Source organism: Phoenix dactylifera, chromosome 10 (genome assembly GCF_051530095.1).
Source record: "Phoenix dactylifera cultivar Ajwa chromosome 10, Ajwa_hap1_PhDact_Kaust_v1.1, whole genome shotgun sequence".
NCBI classification, from domain to species: Eukaryota; Viridiplantae; Streptophyta; class Magnoliopsida; order Arecales; family Arecaceae; genus Phoenix; species Phoenix dactylifera.
This window is the reverse complement of record NC_143199.1, coordinates 2,822,501-2,827,500: the sequence shown is the minus strand read 5'-3', so window position 1 is coordinate 2,827,500 and position 5,000 is coordinate 2,822,501.

Genomic DNA, 5,000 nt, shown 5'->3' with positions numbered 1-5,000 from the left:
CCCCGGCGGGGCATCCGCCCAAAGCCCACCCCAAGCGTTCCAAAGTACCGAGGAGCGTTGCAAACGGGAACGGCCCGGACACGCGACCCGGTCGCACGGGATGCGCGTCCCGGTCGCACGGGTCGCGCGTCCCGGGAGGGCCGACGGACGAAGCCGAAGTGGCGCACGGCCGCCGCGCACGGACGGCCGGCGGCGGCGCCCGTGCGCCGGAAAGTCGTCGGGCGCGCGACGGCTCCGTCGGGGACGAACGGTGCCGGGCACGACCGCCGCGAGGCAACGGACTTGTGCGGAGGGGGGCGGAAGGCCCGCCGCGGCGGCGCCAGCCCCCCCTCCCTACCACCCCGACGGGGCATCCGCCCAAAGCCCACCCCAAGCGTTCCAAAGTACCGAGGAGCGTTGCAAACGGGAACCGCCCGGACACGCGTCCCGGTCGCACGGGATGCGCGTCCCGGTCGCACGGGTCGCGCGTCCCGGGAGGGCCGACGGAGGAAGCCGGCGCACGGCCGCCGCGCGGACGGCCGGCGGGGGCGCCCATGCGCCGGGGCCTCGGCGGGCGCGGGCCGGCTCCCTCGGGGACGAACGGTGCCGGGCCCGCCCGCCGCGAGGCGACGGACTTGTGCGGAGTGGAGCGGAAGTCCCGCCGCGGCAGCAGCAGCCCCCCCTCCCTACCACCCCGGCGGGGCATCCGCCCAAGGCCCACCCCAAGCGTTCCAAAGTACCGAGGAGCGTTGCAAACGGGAACGGCCCGGACACGCGTCCCGGTCTCACGGGATGCGCGTCCCGGTCGCACGGGTCGCGCATCCCGGGAGGGCCGACGGAGGAAGCCGGCGCACGGCCGCCGCGCGGACGGCCGGCGGCGGCGCCCATGCGCCGGGGCCTCGGCGGGCGCGTGCCGGCTCCCTCGGGGACGAACGGTGCCGGGCGCGCCCGCCGCGAGGCGACGGACTTGTGCGGAGTGGAGCGGAAGTCCCGCCGCGGCAGCAGCAGCCCCCCCTCCCTACCACCCCGGCGGGGCATCCGCCCAAGGCCCACCCCAAGCGTTCCAAAGTACCGAGGAGCGTTGCAAACGGGAACGGCCCGGACACGCGTCCCGGTCTCACGGGATGCGCGTCCCGGTCGCACGGGTCGCGCATCCCGGGAGGGCCGACGGAGGAAGCCGGCGCACGGCCGCCGCGCGGACGGCCGGCGGCGGCGCCCATGCGCCGGGGCCTCGGCGGGCGCGTGCCGGCTCCCTCGGGGACGAACGGTGCCGGGCGCGCCCGCCGCGAGGCGACGGACTTGTGCGGAGTGGAGCGGAAGTCCCGCCGCGGCAGCAGCCGCCCCCCCTCCCTACCACCCCGGCGGGGCATCCGCCCAAAGCCCACCCCAAGCGTTCCAAAGTACCGAGGAGCGTTGCAAACGGGAACGGCCCGGACACGCGTCCCGGTCGCACGGGATGCGCGTCCCGGTCGCACGGGTCGCGCGTCCCGGGAGGACAGACCGAGCAAGCCGAGGTGCCGCTCACGGCCGCCGCGAGGGACGTACGGCGCCGGCGCCCGCGCCCCGTGGCACGGCCTAGAGCGTGCCCCCCTGCCACCCCATCGGGGCATCGGCGCAAAGCCCACCGCGGGGTAGATAACCGAAGGCAACGAGGGACGGTGGATGCACATATCCGAGCAGTGGCGATAGGGCCGGAGGGAGCACCGACAGGGCCGTGAGATTTTAAAGTACCGAGGGAATTTGCAAACCGGGCCCGCCCCTCCCCCCGTCCATCGCACGCCGATCGGGGGTCCGGCGCCCCGCGGGGGGCTGCCGGCATGCGCTCCCGGTGCAGGCATCGACGAGCCGCCCGCGACCTCCACTCGGGTCCGAGCCCCCAAGCGCGGATGCCGAAACGCGCCGGCCGCGGCAGCCCCACCCCTGCCACCCCATCGGGGCATCGGCGCAAGGCCCACCCTGGGGTAGATAACCGAAGGCAACGAGGGACGGTGGATGCACATATCCGAGCAATAGCGATAGGGCCGGAGCGAAGACCGAGGGGGTCGGGGGGTTTTAATGTTCCGAGGGAAGTTGGAAACGGGGCCCGCCCGGACGCCCGTCCCTCGCACGCCGATCGGGGGTCCCGCACCCCGCGGGGGGCTGCCGGCATGCGCCCCTAGTACAAGCATCGACGAGTCGCCCGCGACCTCCACTCGGATCCGGCGGCGCACGCGCGGATGGCGAAACGCGGCGGCCGCGGCTGCAGCCCCCCTACCACCCCGTTGGCGCGTCGGCGCAAAGCCCACCCCGGGGAGGATAACCGAAGGCGACGAGGGACGATGCATGCACATATCCGAGCAAATACCGAGAGGGTCGGGGGGAAGACCGAGAGGCAAGGGGTGTTTAGAGTACCGAGGGAAGTTGCGAAAGGGGCCCGCCCGGACGCTCGCCGCTCGCAGGCGATCCGGCGGGGCGCACGGAGGGCGCCGCCCATCGCCGGAGCTTGCTCGGTCATCTCTGCCGCACGGACACGTAAGCGCCGCCGCGCAAGGTTCGGCCGGCGGGGCGGACGGTTCGCCGCCGCAGGCCTTTCCCGCAGCCGGAACGTGGGCCCGGCGTTGCGCGCCGGCGGGCCGCGCAATCCGCCGGGGCGCACGGCGGGCGCCGCCCGTCGCCGGGGCTTCGCTCGGTCATCTCGGCCGCACGGACACGTGCGCGCAGCCGCGGAAGGTTCGGCCGGCGGGGCGGACGGTTCGCCGACGCAGGCCTCTCCCGCGGCCGGAACGCGGGACCGGCGTTGCGCGCCGGCGGAAGGCGCGATCCGGCAGGGCGCACGGCGGGCGCCGCCCGGGCTTCGCTCGGTCATCTCGGCCGCACGGACACGTGCGCGCCGCCCATCGCCGGGGCTTCGCTCGGTCATCTCAGCCGCGCCGCCACGTGCGCGCCGCCGCGGAAGGCTTGGCCGGCCGGGCGGACGGTTCGCCGCCGCAGGCCTTTCCCGCAGCATGCGCCCCTTCGCCCGAACGACCGCGGGACTCCGGTACGGCCTAGCCGTCGGCCGCCCGGCTGCAAGCCGTCGGGGCCGCTCGATCCCCGTCGCGTGCCGGCCGCCGCTCGGGCCAGCCGGCCGGCTGCCGCACGTAACCTCTGACCTCATCAGCGGTCGATCCGCACCGCGCTGGTCTTCGGTGCGGACCCGTCGGGGCCGTGCCGCGCCGGCCGTCGCATCCGGTTCCGCAGGCGCCGCCCGGTTGCCTCCCGCCCTCGTGCGCTCGCGCCGGCCGGGCGACGCGGTGCCCGCGGGACTCGGGCATGGTTGAGCCGTCGGCCGCCCGGCGGCATGCCGCCGCCGCTCCGCGCCGCGTGCCGGCTGCGCTCCTCCCCGCGCCCGTCCGCGGGCGGGCCCGCCGCCGCTCGCGCCGGCCGGGCGACGCGGTGCCCGCGGGACTCGGGCACGGTTGAGCCGACGGCCGCCCGGCGGCATGCCGCCGCCGCTCCGCGCCGCGTGCCGGCTGCGCTCCTCCCCGCGCCCGTCCGTGGGCGGGCCCGCCGCCGCTCGGCCTAGCCCCCCGGCTGCCGCACGTAACCTGCGACCTCGTCGGCGCTGGATGCGCGTCGTGACAGTTTTCGGTGGGGCGCCGCGGAGGCGCCGGGGGCCCATGCGACGGGCCAGGGGGCGAACGGAGGGCTCGGTCAGCCCTAACAGGGGACCGGCGACAAAGGAGCGGTCGCGCAAAGCTTCGTAAGGGACCCAGACGACGGGCCTACCGATCCGAAGCACCGCGCACGGACGCGCAGCGGGCCCACGACGGGCCGACACGGAAGGCCCGCCGCCAAGGCCGCAAAACCGACAAAGGAACCCACGGGGACGCACCAGAGCGGGCAAAGCTTTCACCGAACGGGACGGGACCGAGCCCCCGCAACAGGCGAGGGCGACGGATCCGACCAAGTAAGGCCGATCCCGCTCCACGCACGCGCGGCCGCAGGAACTTCGTGAGGGACGGGACGACCGGCCGACCGAACCGAAGCGCCGCGCACGGCCGCCGCGAGGGCCGGCCGGAGGCATAGACCGAGCGCCGCGCCAGCGGAAGGAGCGTGCCGGCTCCGTCGGGGACCACCTGCGCACGGTCCGTCCGAGCGAGCCGACGGACCGGCGCGGAAGGCCCGGCGCCGAGCCCGCAAAACCGACAAAGGAACCCACAGGGACGCACCAAAGCGGCCCAAGATTTCACCGAGACGGGACCGAGCCCACGCAACATGCGATGGCGACGGATCGGACCAAGTAAGGCCGATCCAACTCCGCGCGCGCGCGGCCGCGAGCACTTCGTGAGGGACAGGAAGACCGGCCGACCGAACCGAAGCGCCGCGCACGGCCGCCACAAGGGCCGGCTGGAGGCGTAGACCGAGAGCCGCACCAGCGGAAGGAGCGTGCCGGCTCCGTCGTGGGCCAACTCCGCGGGGCCCATCCGAGCGAGCCGACGGGCCGGCGCGGAAGGCCCGGCCGAACCCGCAAAACCGACAAAGGAACCCACAGGGACGCACCAGAGCGGACAAAGATTTCACCGAACAGGACGGGACCGAGCCCACGGAACATGCGAGGGCGAAGGATCGGACCAAGTAAGGCCGATCCAACTCCGCGCGCGCGCGGCCGCGAACACTTCATGAGGGACGGGAAGACCGGCCGACCGATCCGAAGCACCGCGCACGGCCGCCGCAAGGGCCGACCGAAGGAATAGACCGAGCGCCGCACCAGCGGAAGGAGCGTGCCGGCTCCGTCGTGGGCCAACTCCGCGGGGCCCATCCGAGCGAGCCGACGGGCCGGCACGGAAGGCCCGGCCGAACCCGCAAAACCGACAAAGGAACCCACAGGGACGCACCAGAGCGGACAAAGATTTCACCGAACGGGACGGGACCGAGCCCACGCAACATGCGAGGGCGAAGGATCGGACCAAGTAAGGCCGATCCAACTCCGCGCGCGCGCGGCCGCGAAAACTTCGTCAGGGACGGGACGACGGGCCGACCGATCCGAAGCGCCGTGCACG